A 24520-nucleotide genomic window follows, 5' to 3' on the forward strand; every position below is an offset into this window, starting at 1 on the left:
CGCTGGCCTCTGCCGCCGCAGGCTTGCCCCGCATCATGCCCCTCCCTCCCCCCGGCCTGAGTGAGCCACAGCCCCCGAATGAGTAGCTCCTTTAGCCTCTTCCTGTCTGAGCGAAGAACAGAAGGCCTCAGGCCACCTACACACAGAGGCGGGGCCAAATCCAAAGCTGAGCCCCAGCAGCTGTGCGAACAAAGAAGAGAAAGGGAAATCTCCCCCAGCAGCCTCAGGAGCAGCGGATTAAATCTCCACAATCAACTTGATGTACCCTGCATCTGTGCAATACCTGAATAGACAACGAATCATCCCAAATTGAGGAAATGAAAAGTTCTTGGTGCTATAGCCAGGAGTCAGTGCTGTGCCTCGGAGGTGGGAGAGCCAACTTCAGGGCACTGGTCCACAAGAGACCTCCCAGCTCCACATAATATCAAATGGCAAAAACCTCCCAGGGATCTCCATCTCAATACCAACACCCAGCTTCACTCAACGACCAGCAAGCTACAGTGTTGGACACCCTATGCCAAACAACTAGCAAGACATACATTAGCAGAGAGGCTGCTTAAAATCATAATAAGTCCACAGACACCCCAAAACACACCATCAGACGTGGACTTGCCCACCAGAAAGACAAGATCCAGGCTCATCCACCAGAATACAGGCCCTAGTCCCCTCAACCAGGAAGCCTACACAACCCACTGAACCAACCTTAGCCACTGTGGACAACACCAAAAACAACGGGAACTATGAACCTGAAGCCTGCAAGAAGGAGACACCAAACACAGTAAGATAAGCAAAATGAGAAGAAAGAAAAACACACAGCAGATGAAGAAGCAAGATAAAAAACCACCAGACCTAACAAATGAAGAGGAAATAGGCAGTCTAACTGGAAAATAATTCAGAATAATGATAGTAAACATGATCCAAAATCTTGGAAATAGAATAGAGAAAATGCAAGAAACATTTAACAAGAGCCTAGGAGAACTAAAGATGAAACAAGCAATGATGAACAAAACAATAAATGAAATTAAAAATACTGTAGAAGAGATCAATAGCAGAATAACTGAGGCAGAAGAACGGATAAGTGACCTGGAAGATAAAATATTGGAAATAACTACTGCAGAGCAGAATAAAGAAAAAAGAATGAAAAGAACTAAGGACAGTCTCAGAGACTTCTGGGAAAACATTAAGTGCAGCAACATTCAAAACATAGGGGTTCCAGAAGAAGAAGAAGAGAAAAAGAAAGGGACTGAGAAAATATTTGAAGAGATTAAAATTGAAAACTTCCCTTATATGGGAGGGAAATTGTTAATCAAGTCCAGGAAACACAGAGAGTCCCATACAGGGTAAATCCAAGGAGAAACATGCAAAGACACATATTAAACAAACTGTCAAAAATTAAATACAAAGAAAACATATTAAAAGCAGAAAGGTAAAAACAACAAATAACACACAAAGGAATCCCCATAATGTTAACAGCTGATCTTTCAGCAGAAACTCTGCAAGCCAGAAGGGACTGGCAGGACATATTTAAAGTGATGAAGGAGAAAAACCTACAACCAAGATTACTCTACCCAGCAAGGATCTCATTCAGATTTGATGGAGAAATTAAACCTTTACAGACAAGCAAAAGCTGAGAGAATTCAGCACCACCAAACCAGCTTTACAACAAATGCTAAAGGACCTTCTCTAGGCAAGAAACACAAGAGAAGGAAAAGACCTACAATAACAATGCAAAACAATTAAGAAAATGGGAATAGGAACATACATATCAATAATTACCTTAACTGTAAATGGATTAAATGCTCAGACCAAAAGACACAGACTGCTGAATGGACACAAAAACAAGACCCACATATATGCTGTCTACAAGAACCCACTTCAGACCTAGAGACACATACACACTGAAAGTGAGGGGATGGAAAAAGATATTCCATGCAAATGGAAACCAAAAGAAAGCTGGAGTAGCAATTCTCATATCAGACAAAATTGACTTCAAAATAAAGACTATTACAAGAGACAAAAAGGGCACTACATAATGATCAAGGGCTCTTTCCAAGAAGAAGATATAACAATTGTAAATATTTACGTACCCAACATAAGAGTACCTCAATACCTAAGACAAATACTAGCAGCCATAAAAGGGGAAATCGACAGTAGCACATTCATAGTAGGGGACTTTAACACCCCACTTTCACCAATGCACAGATCATCCAAAATGAAAATAAATAAGGAAAAACAAGCTTTAAATGATACATTAAACAAGATGGACTTAATTGATATTTATAGGACATTCCATCCAAAAACAACAGAATACACATTTTTCTCAAGTGCTCATGGAACATTCTCCAGGATAGATCATATCTTGGGTCACAAATCAAGCCTTGGTAAATTTAAGAAAATTGAAATCGTATCAAGTATCTTTTCCGACTACAGTGCTATGAGACTAGATATCAATTACAGGAAAAGATCTGTAAAAAATACAAATACATGCGGGCTAAACAATACACTGCTTAAAAACGAAGTGATCACTGAAGAAGTCAAAGAGGAAATAAAAAACTACCTATAAACAAATCACAATGGAGACATGACAACCAAAAACTTATGGGATGCAGCAAAAGCAGTTCTAAGAGGAAAGTTTATAGCAATACAATCCTACCTTAAGAAATAGGAAATATCTCGAATGAACAACCTAACCTTGCACCAAAGCAATTAGAGAAAGAAGAACAAAAAACCCCAATGTTAGGAAAAGGAAAGAAATCATAAAGATCACATCAGAAATAAATGAAAAAGAAATGAAGGAAATGATAGCAAAGATCAATAAAACTAAAAGCTGGTTCTTTGAGAAGATAAACAAAATTATAAACCATTAGCCAGACTCATCAAGAAAAAAAATGAGAAGACTCAAATCAATAGAATTACAAATGAAAAAGGAGAAGTAACAATTGACACTGCAGAAATACAAAAGATCATAAGAGATTACTACAAGCAACTCTATGCCAATGAAATGGACAACCTGGAAGAAATGGACAAATTCTTAGAAATGCACAACATGCCAAGACTGAATCAGGAAGAAATAGAAAATATGAACAGCCCAATCCCAAGCACTAAAATTGAAACTGTGATTAAAAATCTTCCAACAAAAAGAGCCCTGGACCAGATGGCTTCACAGGCGTTTTCTATCAAACATTTAAAGAAAGCTAACACCTATCCTTCTCAAACTCTTGCAAAATACAGCAGAGGGAAGAACACTCCCAAACTCATTCTACGAGGCCACCATCACCCTGATACCAAAACCAGATAAGGATGTCACAAAGAAATAAAACTACAGGGCGATATCACTGATGAACATAGATGCAAAAATCCTCAACAAAATACTAGCAAACAGAATCCAACAGCACATTAAAAGGATCATACACCATGATCAGGTGGGGGTTATTCCAGGAATGCAAGGATTCTTCAATATATGCAAATCAAACAACGTGATACACCATATTAAAAAACTGAAGGAGAAAAACCATATGGTCATTTCAATAGATGCAGAGAAAGCTTTTGACAAAATTCAACATCCACTTATGATAAAAAGTCTCCAGAAAGTAGGCATAGAAGGAACCTTCCTCAACATAATAAAGGCTATATATGACTAACCACAGACAACATCATCCTCAATGGTGAAAAACTGAAAGCATTTCCACTTAGATCAGGAAAAAGACAAGTTTATACACTGTCACCATTCTTATTCAACATAGTTTTGGAAGTTTTAGCCACAGCAATCAGAGAAGAAAAGGAAATAAAAGGAATCCAAATTGGAAAAGAAGTAAAGCTGTCACTGTTTGCAGATGACATGATACTGTACATAGAGAATCCTAAAGATGCTACCAGAAAACTACTAGAGCTAATCAACGAATTTGGTAAAGTAGCAGGATACAAAATTAATACACAGAAATCCCTTGTATTCCTATACACTAATGATGAAAAATCTGAAATTAAAGTCAAGAAAACATTCCCATTTACCATTGAAACAAAAAGAATAAAATGCCTAGGAATAAACCTACCTAAGCAGACAAAAGACCTGTATGCAGAAAATTATAGGACACTGATGAAAGAAATTAAAGACAATACAAATAGATGGAGAGCTATACCATGTTCTTGGATAGGAAAAATCAACATTGTGAAAATGACTCTACTACACAAAGCAATCTACAGATTCAATGCAATCCCTATCAAACTACAAATAGCATTTTTCACAGAACTAGAACAAAAAATTTCAACAAAATATAGATCAATGGAACAGGAAAGAGAGCGCAGAGATAAACCCACGTACATATGGACACCTTATCTTTTAAAAAGGAGGCAGGAATGTACAGTGGAGAAAGGATAGCCTCTTCAATAAATGGTGCTGGGAAAACTGGACAGGTACATGTAAAAGTATGAGATTAGATCACTCCCTAAAAAAAAAAGGGTAACTCAAAAAGTGACACAAAGGAATAGTAGAGGGGCAAGCAACTGCATAAATTTTATGTTAAAGTAGAATGCCCCTCCCCAAAAAACATAAGAAAGGGCCAAGTCCAGGGGTTTTTAAAACTGGCTGAACAAATTTGGAATCACTTGGGTAGTTATGAAAACTGCTGGTGACTGGGCCCCATCACAAGAGATTCTGATGCAATTGGTATGGGGTCTCACTTGGGCATCAGGAGTTATACAAGCTCTCCAGGTGATTCTAATGTGCAGTCAGAGATTGAGAAATATGGCTTAGTTCTTACCAGGTGTGAATTACTGACGCAGGGACATAGGGCTCAAATGATAGTGACAGTGGCAGGTATGCATAATCTACCAAGGCAAAATTATACTTTCATCACTAATTTGGAAGGTAATGTATCATTTTAAAAATTCTACTATTTGTTAACTTAGAGTTTTGAAATAATTATTTAAAGTATGTTTTTCGAACAAATCTCAGACTCAAGCTTATATATTGGTACCTTTTTATGTTCTCAACCTTAGATGAGCCCTTCATTTTCTTTTTCCTCCTTTTTCTCTGTTAACATAATGTGGAATTTACATCTAAATTGTAGTTCCTACACTACTTTAAATATTAGAGCCCTTTCATTTCAAGAATATTTTTGGCTTTTTCATTCAATTCTAGGAACAGATGTACATTTTTCAGGCTTTTACTTTAATTGATTTCTGTGTCTTTTTACCATGGTTTTCTCAAATTTATGTTTTGTATTTAGAAAATACTTTTAAGACATTTGTTTTAGAGAAGGTTGATATATTTTGTGAACCCTTGTGTGATTGTTAATGTTATGTCAACTTAGCTAAGCTATTGTGCCCAGTTGTTTGGTCAAATACTAGTCTAGATGTTGCTTTGATGGCATTTTGTAGATGTAATTAATATTTACAACCAGCTGAAATTGTTACAGAACCAAACTTGGGTCCACTTGCCCGCACGCAGTAAAGCCAATCTACTGACAACGGGTTGTGGTGAAGGAAAGTGCAGCATTTATTGCAGGGCACCAAGCAAGGAGTCCAGTGCAGCTAGAGCTTAAAAGACCCGAACTCCCTGAAGACTTTCAGGGAAAAAATTTTAAAGACAGGGTGAGGGATGGGGTTTGTGGGATGTGTGGACATTCTTCTGATTGGATGGTGGTGAAGTATAGTAATCGGGAGTCAGCATTATCAACCTTCTGTTTCCAACTTGTCTGGGGGTCTATGTGTTTGTGGGCAGCATACATTTTTCTTCCACATGGTGGGAGTTTCAGTATCTGCAAAACAGCTCAAAGGACATGGCCTCAGAATATTATCTATAGTTCTTTAGGAAGAACTAAAGGTCCTTGACTTTGTTTAATGGCTAAAGTATTATTATTTTGTCCTGCTTGACTGTTTTCCTCCTTCTTCATTTTCTCACTTCTCTGATTACATTTATTCTTTGACTAAAGTTTTTCTACAGAGAAAAGGCAGGCAGAGGACATGGGTAGGGTCAATTCTGGGAAGGCCTCATACGGTCCTGCTCAATTCCATAATGTGGGTGGGCCTCTTCCAAACAGTTGAAGTCCTTAAGAACTAAAACTCAGGCTTCTCCAAAAAGAAGGAATTCTGCCTCAAGACTAGAAATCCTGCCTGAGTTCCCATGTTGCCAGCCTGTTTGACAGATTGCACTCTTGCCAGGCTTCACAATTGCATGGGCCAGTTTCTTAAAATAGATCTCTCTCTCTCTGTCTCTCTCTGTCTCTCTGTCTCTCTGTCTCTCTCTGTCTCTCTCTGTCTCTCTCTCTGTCTCTCTCTCTGTCTTTTTCTGTTCTCTGGAGAACGTTGACTGATACACCTGTAGCCCAGCAATGTCTTTTTATAGTTATTACATATGAACAACTTGCTGAGTAAAAAATTCCTGGGCCACAAATTTCAGCCTCTGTGTGTTAACCCAAGTTTATGTGCCCAACACACAGTGAGGCCAGACAAACCAAAACATCAGAGTTTGGAGCAGAGAAAGGTTTATTGCAGGGCCATGAATGGAGACAGGTGGCTCATGCCCCAAAAGACCCCAAACTCCCTGAAGGGATTCAGCAAAGCATTTTTAAAGGCCAGACGAGGGAGTGGGTATCACAGGGTATGTGATCACCTCCTGCACAATTCTCTTTTTTGTTGACAGTAACAGGAAAGTGTCACAGGGGTTAACTTTATTAATCCTTAGGCACCAGTAGGTCTGAGGGCTACGTGTTCATGCTCATCAAGTAGTTAACATCTTCCATTTGATGGGGGGTTTTCACATCTGTAAAACAACTCAGGAATATGCCTTAGATACTGTTATCTAAGTACTTCAGAGAGGAGCTAAAGCAGAGGGTATGGGGAAAGGGCCTGAACTGGGAAGGTCCCACAGGGTCCTGCTCAGTTACATGTGATCTTTCAAACCTTGGTGTTGGGGAGCAGCAATAAGGGAGTCTATCATTTGCTCTTTTGTGTGTAATTTGATATTTAGGACTGGATGCTTGCAGGATTTTTTTTTCTCTAAGAGTTAAAAGTTTTTGCCAAGAAATCTTTAATTTTGGATTTTTCCCACTTATATTCCTTGGAACTCAAGTGAGCATTTTCAGTCTTGGATCTGTCTTTAGCTAAGGAAATTTTTTTCCATTGACATATTTCCTTGATTCTAAACTGACATCAGTTGAAAATGTACACCACGGAAAAAGTGTTTTGTGTGTGTGTGGGGGGGAATGGCAGGCAAATTATAAGATATGAGATGCGTCTTAATTTCATAAAGATAAAAATGCGGGAAAATGTGTAACTCATTTGTTTTGGTCTTTCCTTTAAATTTTCCCCATGTTTAAGTTTTCCATTCTCCATCTTCTGTTTGTATTATATTTTATCATTTTCATGTCATTTGTCTTTTTCCTGTATTCTCAGATTTGCACAATGTGTCATTTATTCATGTCTCTACATCATTAAGTAAGCTCTTTACTGCCTTTTAATGTGATTTTAAGTTCAGCATTTGTAAAGTTATTTAAGTCCTTTAAAGGATTTAAATCTTTTGCAATCTTGTACATTTCTGCTGTTCTCATCACTAGGTGTCTTTGCATAATTATCTATAATCTCATCAGGATTTTTGTCCCCTGACACTTAAAAGCCCTGTCTTTATACATGCTTTCAAGAATACCACACAGTTTCTGGAAAGTTTCTTCAAGACACTGCTGGTGATTATTTTCAGAGCTAGGCTTGTCTTCTGCCTCTTCTGGATATGCTGCTCCCATTTCTTAGTTTGGCTTTACTTTTTCAATAGGCCCTTGCTTTTCCCCTTTCCTGGCTGGCTTGATTTCATCTTTTCCACAGGCAGTCTGCATGTTTCTAACTACTCATTTTGGGGGGTAGTTAATTCCCCTCTCAGAATCACTGCTAGGGTTATGGTTGTTATGTAGGCTCCTAGTTTAATTCTCAATTTTTAGCAGCTTCCCCTCTCCCCATGTACTTCCCTTTCCCACAGCCACTTACCCTTATGTTTTCACCATCTAGTTCTCTGGACCTCTAAGGCAATACCTACATATAACCCACATACTCCAACATGAACTTCTCTCAGGGCACTTCCTCTCCCAGTGGTCTCAAAATTATTTCCCAAAAAGTAAAAAATTATTTTGACAGCTGGCAGCTAGCAGCTAACAGCTAAGCTGAAGCAAAGTGTTCCCAAATGAATATAAACAACTTTCACAGACTATAAACAATAATCAGACAAGGCCACTCTGAGACCATGCCTGAAACAAGGCAGAGACAAAGCCATACCACGGCCACAAAAATAAACATTTTGCTTTTCTTTCCTTTTCTTGCTGATAGGAGTAATTGCTCTTGCTTTACCAATGACAACTCTCTTCAATTCTTCTACTAACCAAATAAAAATTACCAAGATAGCCAATCACCAAATTACTCACTCTTTCCAAAAGTACTGGCCCAAGAACTGGTCTTCACTTCCTGACACACTCAGTCCAAACCTAACTCCCAACTTCCTTCAACCCTCCTAAGAATCACTCAGTACAAGTCCAAAACCTAGAATAAACACCTCTTAACAAGGCATCTCATGGATTCCATTGTGTGCTCTCTCCCTGGTTGCAACAAGCTAAATATACATAAATTCATTTGACCAGGTACATTCCTGGTTGTCTTTGGTTGGTCAATTTCAACATCCTGAAAGACAAGTCATCTCTTCAGCAATGGATGTACAATTTAAAATATTTTTATGTATTAATAAGGGCTAATTACCAGTGTGAATAAAAAAATGTTGACTGCCCTAGTTGCAACCATCAAGCTACTGCAGCCACCCCCAGGGGTGTACCCTGAGGGGGCTCAGAATGGAAAAGAACAGGATACTGGCCCTAGATAGCTAAGGTGCAAATCAAAGGGATGATTTCTATGAGAACAGGCTCTTGCTTCTTTCTGTACACACAAAAGTGCTAAATTCATTAACTTGAGATATTTCTTTATTTAACAGTAATCTTTTGATGTTCCAACTACCTGGTCTTTGTTGCAAAAACCCCTATATATCCTGGTTCCTCCCTTACCTCTTTGAAGCAATCCCTCAGAGCTATTCTGAGAAGCTATCTTGCAGGCTTAAAGTCCTTAGAAAATCTGCCAAATAAAACATAATTCTTAACTTTTAGGTTGTGCTTTTTTTTTTTTTTTCAATCAACAGCAACAATCCACCTACTAGTAATCTAGTGTGATACTAGAGTGTTCTGAGGAATTTGGTGTTCTTCTCTGAAATATGACTAACACATTAATAGTTTAAAAGTTCTGCCCATGTGTACATCAGAAGCAATCTTTGTTCTCTGCATTTTAGTATTAGGTGTGATTAAGAGCTAGGTGGCTCTGCTTTAGAATTGGCTTGGCTGCCTGGTTGTTGGGGTGCCTCAGCTCTCTATTACCTCCTTTATCTTCCAGTAAGCTAACTCGTTCTCACTTCCTGTTTATTGGCCAAAGCAAGACATGAGACAAGTCCCAGTATTCAGAATGGGTGGAGACTACAAAGTTACAGGGCAAAGGGCATGGGTACAGAGTGGCTATTAATTAAAGCCATTAATGTTATTGTTTAACTTCTCAGTGTCTTGTCTGTAAAATAGAGAAAATAATACTTATAGAATTTTGTCATGAGTTTAAATATGTTACAAAAAAATGAGCCAATACATGTAAAATGTTGAGACTAATGCCTGGAAACTAGTGGGCACTATATAAATATTTGCTTATTATTATTGTCTTGAGTTGGTTATTCCTTCATATTAAGGGACTTCTTGCTTTGAGTTATATATTTTTCTTGGTTTTATTTAATTATCTATGTGTTTTTGTGTTGCTTTGTTAATATTTTTATCAATAATGCTTTTAGCCTACATTTTTCATAAACAGAGCTGAAGATATGTATTGACTTGTATAAAATCATCCATTTTCTTATTACTAAAACAGATGTATGTGTAATTTCCCTTGAATTTTCTTTCTCAGTGTCACTTTATTAGATGGACTTCTCATAAATTTGTGTTATTTGAGTAACTTGCAACAAAATCTCAAGGTATGTGTAATAAAATTACTCAGTTATTTTTAAGTGTCTAAAGCATAATTTTATAATGTTTCACAAAAATAAGCTCACATTACAACTTTAGGGTATTTTTTCCACTCCAGTGTTTGGTAGAGTTCTTCACTGATAAGTGGGATTGGGACAGATAAATTGGCCAAGGGGCCTGTGAAAGGAACAACTTGGAATTGTACAGTGCACAACCTGTGTGACTAGGAGAACTGCCCATTGAGAGCAACCTCCAATATAATGCTCACTGCACTATATCTCCAAAGGGTTCATTTTATTGGTTTGTCTTTTGTTTTTCATAATGCAAGGTAAATACTGCTAACACAGAGACCAAAACACTCTTTTAGATTTGTTTGCCTCTCAGTGAGACTTACCTGCATTTCATGGTACTTGGCCAACTCCAACCAGCTTTACTATGTACACCTCCTGTGATGCTCACAGGAGCATGGCAGGGTTATCACCAGACACACCAGACTTTGAATGGCACGGGCAAGGTCAGGCAGTAGTACATTTTAGTATGCCAACTCAGACCCAGCTTCTAACTCCAGGCCTGCATACCATCTACTGTACTCTTCTCTCTTTTTAAAAAAAACTGCAAGAAGGAAGGAAAGAGGAAAGCAGAACATTGAGTTCAACAACAGGGTAGTTCTAAAGATAAAATTGCTGTTTGGGGACTGTTGGGATGCAAATTTTAAACCTCCCAAAACAAGTCACTTAGATTTACTGCTTTGTAAGAAGAAAAGCCTTTAAAATTGGTTTTCAAATAGAGAGAGTGTTTTTTCTTCATCCTCGTAAGTGCAAAAATGACTAAACACTATACACTTTTTCGATCTTTCCCAAATGATATCACTTTTAGTGGAGAACCAAGCATGGAAAATTTCAGCTCAAAAGAATCACTCTCTAAAATCATGGAGCAATTTTTTAAAGAAAAAAATGTGGAAAGAAAATGTATGTGTAGCCAGAGGTAGTAACGCTGGTTGGTCTGACGTGGTTGAGGAACGGGCTGTTTTGAATAAATAAATTTCTAACTAAAGCATTATCTATTAATGTTTTTCATGGAAATTCATCTGTTTTTATTGTTAACTTCTTAAAATAATGCAGTGCAAATATTTTTTAAGAAACAGTTAAATAAATTTGGGGACCACAATTTTATCTTTGTCATACAAATGGAAAAGAAATATGAGTGATGGAATTCCAGAGATTTGGAATGTTTTTCAAAAGTCTTTATATATGATAGAAATGTTTAGGCCAACTTTATACTTCCTAAAATAAATAGCCAACTTTTAAAAAATAGAGTTTTTCTCAAAAAATTAGAAAATACTGATACAGAGTAGCAAATAAAAAACACTTATGGCCAACTACCAGAGATAACCAGTGTTACTGTATTTGTTTTTATCCCTAATATCTTTGTGTGTGTGTGTACACAACTTTAACTGTTCTTACAAAAATGGGATTATATTTTGCAGATTTTTCATAACTTTATTTTCACTTAATAATATATTGCATAACTCAAAACTTCAACATTACTTCCAAATAAACCCAGGTCCCAAAACTATATGTTTTCCCGCACAACTGTGACTGTCCTGTTTTATGCTCTCTGATGAGTTCAACTTATCATTTTATTCTGCCTCATTGATCTTTCCAACTGTCATTACACCAAGAGCAAAGTATTTAAATTACTGACTTTTTTATGTTACCTTAATTTGTAGGATAAATGAAATCTTCATAACTCTTTTTTTCTCTTGGCTATTCTTTTCAAATATTCCTCTAAAAAACTTTAGATCATTTTATTGAGGTCTAAAGCAAAAAAAGTTTTTTGATTGGAGAGATGTTAAATTTATAGGTTAATTCTGGGGAGAACTGGCATTCTTATAGCATTAACTTCCTATCCCAGTACATTATATATCTCTTCCTTTATTAAATTTTTCTTTTTATATCCCTTGATAATGTTTTGTAGATATATTTGTTTGTAGATGCTGCCTATTTTTGGCAAATTTTCTATGGAGTATTTAACAGTTTGCTTTTATGAATGTTTTTATTATATTTTCTTTGATTTTTAAGTAAGATATGCACATAATTTTGATAGGGACAGAGTAAAGGGACAAAGTAGGTAATTAAATAGTTAACCTCAGAGGATTATAAGTTAAGGAAAAAAGCAAGGGAGACCCTTGTAAGTTAATGAAAGCAAGCTTGCTTAACCACAGAACCAAGCAGTCTTGCTTAGCAACAAAACCATGCAACAGAAGCATGAAACATGCCCCCAAACCAATAAAACAACGGTGGAATAAGACCCACATCCTGCCCAGTGAACTCAGTAAGTTAATGATTCCTAGGACATGCTCCTCTGGGCACACTATAAACAAAAATATAAGGAAAAGGTAACATTATACTGAAACTTGAGATGATTTACCATTTTTAACATATATTACTACATTTTTGGTCATTTCCATCATGCCATGACAGTCCTGGCTTGACCATGTAGGGACAAGAAAACTCCCCTGCCTGATGTGGAGGAGGAGCTGATGATGGAAGCTTGATGTCTACTCAAGAATGAGGAAGAAGGTGGTCCTCTCCTCCTCCCCACTTTTCCTTTGATTATAAAACTGTAGCCCACTAAGTTCTTGGTGTGTGGCACCCTCTCACCCACCCACATGTAAGCCTCACAAACGTCCTATTCTAATAAATCACTTCTTATCTATCACTTTGCCTCTCACTGAATTCTTTCTGTGCTGAGACATAAAGAACTGTAGCTCCTCAGAGCCCCAGAGGCGCTTTTCTGTTGTTTCAGCTGGCAACCATGAAGGGATAGTGGTAAGATAAGAAGGATAGGGGTTGGGTCCTAGAGGGGTCATGGGACACTATGAGCCAGGAGTACCAGGGAGGACACTCCGCCAATGTCTGCCCCTTTAAGCAGGCCGATCAACCTCGAATGCTTTGGGGCTCTGATTGTATACCTAGATACAGACCAGGAATGATTGTATGGATGTATAAAGACAGGGAGCCAGAGAAATTGTGGCAATCAGCTTGGGTTACCATAGAAAGGTGGTATGAATATTTAGAGACAAGGAAGGGATCTTTTGGCTGATGCAGGAGACAAGGGCAATGGTATGTGAAAAGGAAGAAATTTTACTTGCTTCTGGCAGGATTTAACAATCTATACTCTCTTCTTAATTCTGAGATTTTTCTCCTCTATTCTATGTCTATTCCTGTTAAAACACAAGTCTGTAAACTTAACTATTCCAACTGTTATTTATAAACTGATAAGTTTTGAATTGCAATGCTTGTTTAACGAATAAGTTTTAAAATGGAACTATGAGATTGCTGACTGTCTGGATATACGTAACTCTTATGTGTTTTTGTCTTTAGATAGTATTGCTGAGGTTAATTTATAAATAAGCTCTATTAAATTGACTTTTAAAAAAAAGTAAGCACTAACAAATTAAATATTTCTAAATATAAGAGAAACTAAGCTAAATGGATTTCAAGTTCATGTGATCTGAAAAATATTTAATATTAAATTAAGACCTTGTATTAAAGCTAAAGTTTGTTGTTTAAGTTTATTAATTAATACAGACATGTCTTTAGAGTCATCAACATTAATTATGATATTTTATTGTACTTGAGTTTACTAAAAGTCAATAAGTTCATATTATACCTGTTGTAAAATTTGTCAGTGAGAAAATTAACCCCTCATTGTCAGACTTCAGCCATTCTGATGTCCTTGTAGCATGGCAATAGTCTGCTCTGAAATGAGAGAAATGAAGATTGATAAACAATAGATACAAATTAAACAGTCAGGGCTATGAGAAATCCAAAACAGCAGCTTGGCTTTTCCTGGCACCCTGGAAAACCCCATCTTTAATTTAATGATTTAAAGCCTTTCTTGGCTACAAGGTTGAGGCCCTCACAGTGAAAAAAAAATAGTTTTGAAATGTGTTTTTCACTTGGGTCATACTTTCTACAATTTTTAGTAATCAAGGCACCCACTTTACTAGACAAATTATATGAGCTAATTTGACCAATTAACCAGACTTATTTTAAAAACAAATTAATCTTAATTTGGCTACAGTTGGTAAAAATAAGGGTAATTTTAGAGAAAAAGAAATTATATTTTTTGTGGCTTTTTAAAAAATACATCTTTATTGGAGTATAATTGCTTCACAATGTTGTGTTAGTTTCTGTAGTACAACAAAGTGAATCAGCCATATGCATACATATATCCCCATATCCCCTCCCTTTCCATCTCCCTCCCACCCTCCCTATCCCAGCCCTCTAGGTCGTTGCAAAACACCAAGCCGATCTCCCTGTACTATGCTGCTGTTTCCCACTAGCTATCTATTTTACATTTGGTAGTGTGTATATGTCGATGCTACTCTCACTTTGCCCCAGCTGCCCCCGTCCCTGCTCCCGTGTCCTCAAGTCCATTCTCTATGTCTATGTCTTTATTCCTGCCCTGCCACTAAGTTCAATATATGTGCCACATATTCTTTATCCATTCATCTGTCAATGCACATTTTGGTTGCTTCCATGTCCTGGCTATTGTAAATAGTGCTACAATGAACATTGTGGTACATGTCTCATTTTGAATTATGGTTTCCTCAGGGTATATGCCCAGTAGTGGGATTGCTGGGTCATATGATAGCTCTATTTTTAGTTTTTTAAGGAACCTCCATACTATTCTCCATAGTGGTTGTATCAATTTACATTCCCACCAACAGTGAAGGAGGGTTCCCTTTTCACCACACCCTCTCCAGCATTTATTGTTTGTATATTTTTTGATGAAGGCCATTCTGACTGGTGTGAGGTGATACCTCATTGTAGTTTTGCATTTGTCTAATAAGTAGGGAGGTGGAGCAGCTTTTCATGTGCCTCTTGGACATTTATATGTCTTCTTTGGTGAAGTGTATATTTAGGTTTTCCACCCATTTTTTAATTTGGTTGTTTGTATTTTTGAAACTGAGCTCCATGAGCTGTTTGTATATTTTGGAGATTAATCCTTTGTCCATTGTTTCATTTGCAAATATTTTCTCCCATTCTAAGGGTTGTCTTTTCATCTTGATTATGGTTTCCTATGCTGTGCAAAAGCTTTTGAGTTTAATTAGGTACCATTTGTTTATTTCTGTTTTTATTTTAATTACTCTAGGAGGTGGGTCAAAAAATATCTTGCTGTGGTTTATGTCAAAGAGTGCTTTTCCTATGTTGTCCTCTAAGAGTTTTATAGTGTCCGGTCTTACATTTAAGCCTTGAATCCATTTGGATTTATTTTTATGTACAGTGTTAGGTAATGTTCTAATTCATTCTTTTACATGTAGCTGTCCAGTTTTCCCAGCACCACTTATTGAAGAGGCTGTCTTTTCTCCATTGAATGTTCTAGCCTCCTTTGTCATAAATTAGGTGACCAGAAGAGTGTGGGTTTATCTCTGGGCTTTGTATCCTGTTCCATTGATCTATATTTCCATTTTTGTGCCAGTACTGTACTGTCTTGATTACTGTAGATTTGTAGTATAATTTGAATTGGGGAGTCTGATTCCTCCAACTCCATTTTTCTTTCTCAAGATTGCTTTGGCTATTTGGGGTCTTTGCATTTCCATACCAATTGTAAAATTTTTTGTTCTAATTCTGTGAAGAATGCAATTGGTAGTTTAATAAGGATTGTATTGAATCTGTAGATTGCTTTGAGTAGTATAGGCATTTTCACAGTATTGATTCTTCCAATCGAAGAACATGGTATATTTCTCCATCTGTTTTTGTCATCTTTGATTTCTTTCATTAGTGTTTTATAGTTGTCTAAGTACAAGTCTTTTGCCTCCTTAGGTAGGTTTACTCTTCGGTATTTTATTCTTTTTGTTGCAGTGATAAATGGGATTGTTTCTGGAATTTCTCTTTCTAATTTTTCATTGCTAGTTTATAGGAATGCAAGAGATTTCTGTGCATTACTTTTGTATCCTGCAACCTTACCAAATTCATTGATTAGGTCTAGTAGTTTTCTGGTGACACCATTAGGATTTTCTATGTATACTATCATGTCATCTGCAAACAGTGACAGTTTTACTTCTTCTTTTCCAATTTGTATCACTTTTATTTCTTTTCCTTCTCTGATTGCCATGCCTAGGACTTCCAAAACTATGTTGAATAAGAGTGGTGAGAGTGGACATCCTTGTCTTGTTCCTGATCTTAGTGGAATTGTTTTCAGTTTTTCACCATTGAGTATGATGCTTGCTGTTGGTTTGTCATATATGGCCTTTATTATGTTGAGGTATGTTCTCTCTATGCCCATTTTCTGTAAAGTTTTTATCATAAATGGGTTTTGAATTTTGTCAGAATATTTTCTGCATCTATTGAGATGATCATACAGTTTTTATTCCTTAATTTGTTAATATGGTGTAACACATTGATTGACTTGTGTATATTGAAGAATCCTTGCATTTCTGGGATAAATTCCACTTGATCATTGTGTCTGATCCTTTTAATATGTTGTTGGATTCTGTTTGCTATTATTTTGTTCAGGATTTTTGCATCTATGTTCATCAGTGATATTGGTCTGCAATTTTCTTTTTTTGTGGGTGATCTCTTTTTCTAGTTTTGATATCAGGATGATGGTGGTTTCGTAGAATGAATTTGGGAGTGTTCCTCCCTCTGCAATATTTTGGTAGAGTTTGAGAAGGATCCGTGTTAGCTCTTCTCTAAATATTTGATAGAATTCACCTGTGAAGCCATCTGGTCCTAGACTTTTCTTTGTTGGAAGATTTTAATTATAGTTTCAATTTCATTACTTGTGATAGGTCTGTTTATATTTTCTAATTCTTCCTAGTTCAGTCTTGGAAAATTCTACCTTTCCATGAATTTGTCCATTTCTTTGTGATTACCCATTTTTTTGACATATAGTTGTTTTTAGTAGTCTCTTATAATCTTTTGTATTTCTGTGGCTTCTGTTGTTATTTCTCCTTTTTCATTTCAAATTTTATTGATTTGCATCCTCTCCCTTTTTTTCTTGATGAGTCTGGCTAAAGGTTTATCAATTTTGTTTACCTTCTCAAAGAACCAACTTTTAGTTTTATTGATCTTTGCTATTATTTTCTTCATTTCTATTTTGTTTATTTCTGCTCTGATCTTTATGATTTCTTTCCTTCTACTGAGTTTGGGTTTTCTTTATTTTTTTTCTAGTTGCTTTAGGTGTAGGGTTAGACTTTTTATTTGAGATTTTTCTTGTTTCTTGAGGTGAGATTGAATTGCTATAAACTTCCCTCTTAGAACTGATTTTGCTGAGTCCCATATGTTTTGGGTCATCATGTGTTTGTTGTCATTTGTGTCTATGTATTTTTTAAATTTCTTCTTTGATTTCTTCAGTGATCTCTGGCTTATTTAGTAGTGCACTGTTTAACTTCCATGTATTTGTGCCTTTTACAGTTTTTTTTTTCCTGTAATTAACTTCCAATCTCGTAGCATTGTGGTCAGAAAAGATGCTTGATATGATATCAATTTTCTTAAATTTTCCAAGGTTTGCTTTGTGACCCAAGATGTAATCTATCCTGGAGAATGTTCCATGAGCACTTGAGAAGGAAGTGAATTCTACCACTTTCAGGTGGAATGTCCTATAAATATCAATTAAATCTATCTGGCCTATTGTGTCATTTAATGCTTGTGTTTCCTTATTTATTTTCTGTTTGGATGATCTGTCCATTGGTGTAAGTGGGGTGCTAAAGTCCCCTACTATTATTGTGTTACTGTCGATTTCCCCTTTCATGGTTGTTAGCATTTGCCTTATGTATTGAGGTGCTCCTACATTGGCTGCATAAACATTTAAATGGTTATCTTCTTCTTGGATTGATCCCTTGATCATTATGTAGTGTCCTTCCTTATGTCTTGTAACAGTCTTTATTTTAAAGTCTATTTTTATCTGATATGAGTATTGCTACTCCAGCTTTCTTTTGATTTCCATTTGCATGGAATATCTTTTTCCATCCCTTCACTTTCAGTCTGTATGTGTCCCTAGTCTGAAGTGGGTCCTCTTGTAGACAACATATATAAGGGTCTTGTTTTTTTATCTATTCAGCCAGTCTGTGTCTTTTGGTTGGAACATTTAATCCACTTACATTCAAAATTATTATCGATATGTATGTTCCTATCACCATTTTCTTAATTGTTTTCAGTTTGTTTTTGTGGGTTTTTTTCTTCTGTTTCTCCTGCCTAGAGAAATTCCTTTAACATTTGTGGTAAAGCTGGTTTGGTGATGCTGAATTCTCTTAGCTTTTGCTTGTCTGTAAAGCTTTTGATTTCTCTGTCAAATCTGAATGAGATCCATGCTAGGTAGAGTAATCTTGGTTGTAGGTTTTTCTCTTTCATGACTTTAAGTATATCATGCCACTCCCTTCTGGCCTGCAGAGTTTCTGCTGAAAAATCAGCTGATAACTTTATGGGGATTCCTTTGTATGTTGTTTTCTTTTCCCTTGCAGGTTTTAATATTTTTGTTTTGAATTAAATTTTTGTCAGTTAGATTAATATGTGTCTTGGTGTGTTTCTCCTAGGATTTATCTTGTATGAGACTCTCTGTGCTTTCTGGACTTGGGTGACTATCTCCTTTCCCATGTTAAGGAAGTTTTCCACCATAATCTCTTCAAATATTTTCTCAAACCCTTTCTTTTTCTCTTCTTCTTCTGGGACCCCTATAATTCGAATGTTGGTGTGTTTAATGTTGTCCCAGAGGCCTCTGAGTTTGTCTTCAATTTTTTTCATTCTTTTTTCTTTATTGTGATCCTTGGCAGTTATTTCCACCATTCTGTCTTCCAGCTCATTTATTCATTCTTCTGCTTCAGTTATTGATTCCTTATAGCTTATTTTTCATTTCAGTTATTGTGTTGTTCATCTCTGTTTGTTTTTTCTTTAGTTCTTCTAGATCTTTGTTAAACATTTCTTGTATTTTCTCAATCCATGCCTCCATTCTATTTCCAAGATTCTGCATCATTTTCACTGTCATTACTTGAATTGTTTTTCAGGTAAGTTGCCTATTTCCTCTTCACTTATTTGGTCTTGTAGGTTTTTACTTTGCTCCTTCATTTGTGATATTTCTTTTGTCATGTAATTTTTCTTTTTTGATGGGTGGGGTTGTGTTCCTGCCTTACTGTTTGTTTGGCCTGAGGCTTTCACCACATGAGTTTGTTGGCCATTGTGTAGAGCTGGGTCTTGGTGCTGAGATGAGGACCTCCAGGTGACCTCACTGCTAATATTCCCTGGAGTCTGAGGTTCTCTGTTAGTCCAGTGGTTCAGACTAAGAGCTCTCACTGCAGGAGCTTTAGCCCAACCCCTGGGTCATGAACCAAGATCCCACAAGCTGCATGGGGTGGCAAAAAACAAAAAAAAGGAGAATAATAACAAAGAGTAAAAAATAAATTTAGACTAGGAAACTAACAGACATGTTAGAAAGAATATAAAAATTAAAATATAGATGAAACAACTGGAAGGTAAAACAGAACCACAAGTGTAAAAAGAGGAGAGAAAATAAAAAAGAAAGGTTGAAAAGGCCTTGGCTGTGAAAGGCAGGACCGAGGCTGCAGCAGGGTTTGGGCAGTGGGTGGGGCCTATGCTTAGCACCCACAGGGCTGGAAAAGGCCCTTGTGGGGAGGGGTTAGGCTTAGGCTCAATGGAACAAAAGGGGCCCAGGCAGGTCTCTGGTCTCAGAGGGTGCAGGACCCGGCCTGGGAGGCCAGCAGGCTCCCTGGGCCCAAGTGGGTTGAGCAAATGCCCTGTTTCCCTCCTGCTCCTCTGGTCCCAAAGGGCCCCTCCCACCTGCCTCTCCTGTTCTCCCCTGGCCTCCCTCTTATGCTTCCACGACCAACACCACTCAGAGGGGTCCTCTGAAGGTATAGGACCTGGCCCAAGAGCCGGGCAGCCTTCCCAGGCCAATTGGACAGGGGAAATTCTCAGTACACTCTCCCCTGATCCAAGCCCCCAAAGGTCCTTCCAGGCATGGAAACCCCTCCCCACTCCAAGCCACCCCTCAGGGACACCAGCCCTGTCCGGCCCCCACTTCCTCTCCCCACCCAGTCCCCCCACCTCCTACTGGTTTGCTTGGGAGTTCCTCCCATCTCCTTGGACTTTGAGGTCTCCCACCAGCATCCGGCAGGTGCCCTAGTTGTGGGGAGATGTGAACTCTGTCTTCCCATGTCACCATCTTGACTTAACCTTTTCTCAAAATTATGTTTTAATAGACATTAAATTTTAGTTTTGCTACTTGAGGTCCATATCTGCTGTTTAAAACTCACTTTTCAAATAGCTCTTTGTTGCTATGTTATATTATTTAAAAATATAATGAATCTATTAAAACCTGATTGAATTATTAAGAAGATATTCTAAGCTTGTTTCTAAAGCTGATGACTGTAATCTATCTTTGAATGAAAATTAGATGCCCATAACCTATAACCAGGGGATTATACATATTAGGGGAAAAATTCATTTAAAGGACTGTGTCCAACTTAGATAAAAGGTCTCTTATCAGGTATTCTGAAGTACATCATGCCCAAGAAAACTGAAGGGAATCAAATTCCAAGACTTAAGATACTTTCCCCCTAATTACTAAAAATGCCCAAAGGAGGACTTCCTGAGCACTGATGTCAGTCTTCCCCTCCCTCCGACCCTTACAAGTGTTGACCCTTTATTTTCAACTTTCAGACAGACCAGTTCCCTCTCATTGTCACCACCACTGGGACACCTTCTGTGCTATTCCTTTGCAGCAATTTCGCGGGTATTAACACCTAGTTGGGAGACTACTTTGGAAAGGTTAACATCTAAAGTTGTAAGTAAAAATCTTGATTAAATTGCATGGCGGATTTTGACATGGGAAAAAAACTTTTAGATAGCTAAATATTACTCCAGTGGAAGCCGCTATATCCATGGAAATGGCTGCTCCAACGAGGGCTATCTCACAGGCGGGAGCCCTTTCTCCAGCCGAGGCTACTATCCCAGAGGAAAATGCACCAAAGTGTTAGGAGAGACCTCTGCTATATTCAAGAGCTCTTTTGTACCCCAAGTTACCCAAGGGACCCATTTTCAGCCCAGCTAGCCCACAGCAGTGAAAGTTACCAACCAACTGCCTCTATGGTTTTGCCTCTGAGAGAAATTTCTGATGGGAATCAAGGAACAATAAGAGTTCATGTGCTCTTTTCAATGTCCAAAAGAAGTCTGACAGAGGATAAGTTGGGAAGTTTTTCTGAGGATTCTGAATTTTCATAGGAGTCCACCCAGTTGATGAGATCTTTTGATCTCACCTGGGGGGATTTCCAGATCTTATCCCACTGCTGCACCCCTGAAAGAGAATAGCATATAATACTGGTAGCCAGAGTCCATGCTGACCAAGTGGCAGCTCAAGCCCAAGTGGGCCATACTGTACAACACTGTCCCCAAGGCAGATCCACCGTGAAATTACCAGATAAATTCTATTGATAGGGATAGATGGGACCATATGATTAATTGTTTAAAAAGTTTAATAAGGTCTATGAAAAAATTTAGATTAAAACCCAACAATTATGAAAAAGTAAAAAGAGTCCAACTGGGACCAGATGAAAATCTTGCAGTTTTTCAAGAGAAATTAGTGGAAGCTTTTAGAAAGTATACAAATGTGGATCCCTCCTTCCCCAAGGGAAAAGCCCTTTTGGCTATGCATTTCATAGCCCAGTTTGCCCCAGAAATCAGGTGGAAAATTCAAAAAGTAACTGCTGGTCCTCAGACCTCGAGTGATTTGTTCTAACTGACATATTTTGTTTTCAATAATAAGGATAAGGCCCAAATGCTGAACACACCAAGAAAAATATACAAAAGCCCCAAATGATGGCAGTGGTGTTGTCCCCAGAGACCACTCAAGGGGAGGCCAGGCTTTCTGGATCATTCTGGCCATGGTGGACCACATGGTCCATGGGTACCCAGACAAAACCAGCTTACCCTGTGTGGACAAAAGGAAGACTGGAGGAAAGATTGTGATTGATGCACCCTTTACAAACAGCTAACATTGGCAGCGGGAATGCCCCAGATGCCAGAGAGTGAGGGTGGCCCTTCAGCCATTGATGATTTCACAATCAGAAGACTGAGGGGGCCCTTGGCCAAAAGTGGCTCTGCATAGAGATACCACATACATAACTAATGTCAAGCCTCAGGTGGTCATTGATGTGGTGGGCCATTTGATAGAATTTCTCACAGACGCTGGTGCAAAATTTTCTGTCTTAACCCAAAGGATTGGAAGCCTTAACAACCATAAGGAATATGTAATGGGAGTGTCAAGTAAGAGACAAGGGCACACTTTCCTGAAACCCATTTTGTGCAACATCAATGGCCAGTTGTTTCTACATCCCTTCCTGTTTGTGCCTGACTGTCCTCTCTCTTTAATGGAAGGGACTTATTAACTAAATTAGGGGCCACTCTGTTTCTTGAGGACAAGGAAGCCACCCTTATCACCAAATGATATTAAAAGAAAATAAAGAAGAACAGATTAAATCTATAACTGAGATAAAAGACTAAATAGACCCTGAAGATGAAACATTGACATTCCAGGCCTAGCCAAAACAAACAGATTGAGGCCTTAAGTGACCGTCTTCCAGATTTGGAAACTGTTTTGGAAACATTGTTTGGACCTCCAAAATCATGGTTATAATCTTTCTAAATGACTCTTCTAATACTTATTACTGTATTTCTTTTAATTTATATCTTTTTGTAGACTCATCCTCCAACACTTAACATGCAAGAGGGCTAAAAGGATGATGCTGAGCTAAGTGACATTGGTTTACAGTTCTCCCAGCAGAGAAGGGACAGTCAGCCAGGTGTTTTACTCCTTCCCCAGCCAGGTCTATGTCCCATCTCAGCAGGAATCAGTTAGTGATAGGTTGTCACCCCTTAGCTTAGCAACAAAATCATACAGCAAAAGCATGAAACATGTCCGCAAACCAATAAAACAATGGTGGAATAAGACCTACACCCTGCCCAGTGAGCTAAGTTAATATTTCCTAGGACATGCTTCTCTGGGCACACTAAAAGCAAAAATGTAAGGAAACGGTGACATTATACTGAAACCTGAGATGATTTACCATTTTTAGTATATGTTACTGCCTTTTTGCTCATTTCTGTTATGCCATGACCATCCTGGATTGAACATATAGGGACAACAGAACTCCCCAATCTGATATGGAGGAGGAGCTGATGATGGAAGTTTGATGTTTACTCAAGAATGAAGAAGAAGGTGGTCTTCTCCCCCTCTCCACTTTTCCTTTGATTATAAAACTGTAGCCCATTAAGTTCTCGGGGCATGGCACCCTCTCACCCACCCATGTGTAAGCCTCACAAGTGTCCTATTCTAAAAAATCACATCTTATCTATCACTTTGCTTCTCACTGAATTCTTTCTGCACTGAGACATAAAGAACCAGAGCTTCTCGGAGCCTCCAGAGATGCATTTCTGTGGTTTCCATTTTAGAAGAATATATCGATAGTTCCCTCACTAGACCTTCAGTCTTACTCCCCAGGAGCAAAATCTTTTAAGTTTGCAGTTCTTATGGAGCTAAACTCTATAAATCAAATAACTTATTTTAAAATTCTTGATATATTAACTTTGAGCTATGTTTATTAACTGACACTGCCACCACTTTTATCCACCCAACATTTGATCAACATATTACTTTTAGTTTATGAACCATTTAAGTTTGCTTGTTATTCTTTCTTGCTGCCCTCCATCTTTCTTACTGAGTTGTATGTTACTTCTTATTGATTGTAGATATTCTTTATATATTTTAGATACTAATCCTCTATAGCTTAGATGAGTTACAAATATCTCAGCTTTTGAGTGTTTTTTTCACTCTATAGTGAAGCAAATATAGTCTTTTCAATGAAGGGTGATGAAACAACTGGACATCCACATGCAAAAAAAAATGAATCTAGACACAGACTTTATGATGTTCGTAAAGATTAACTTCAAATAGATCATGGACCTAAACATAAAATGCAAAACTATAAAACTCCTAGAAAATAACATAGGAGATAATCTAGATGACCTTAGGTTTGGTGATGACTTTTTAGATAAAACACCAGGACATGATCCATGAAAGAAAGAAATGATGAGCTAAATTTCATTAAAATTAAAATTTTCTGTCTGCAAAAGACAGAATCAAGAGAATCAGAAGACAAGGCACAGACTAGGAGAAAATATTTTCAAATAAATCTGATAAAAGACTGTTATCCAAATATAAAAAAGACATTTAAGACTAAACAATATGAAAACAACTTTATTAAGAAGAGATCAAAAGAACTTAAAAAGACACCTCACCAAAGAAGATATACAGATGAAAAATCAGCTTATGAAAATATGCTCCATATTATATGTCATTAGGAAAATAACAATGAGATACCACTACACATCTATCAGAATGGCCAAAATCCAAAACACAACACCAAATGCTGGAAAGAATGTAGAGTAGCAGAAACTTTCATTCACTTCCAGTTGATT

This window comes from Neophocaena asiaeorientalis, unplaced genomic scaffold (assembly GCF_003031525.2).
Source record: "Neophocaena asiaeorientalis asiaeorientalis breed wild unplaced genomic scaffold, Neophocaena_asiaeorientalis_V1.1 scaffold82, whole genome shotgun sequence".
In the NCBI taxonomy this organism is placed as follows: Eukaryota; Metazoa; Chordata; class Mammalia; order Artiodactyla; family Phocoenidae; genus Neophocaena; species Neophocaena asiaeorientalis.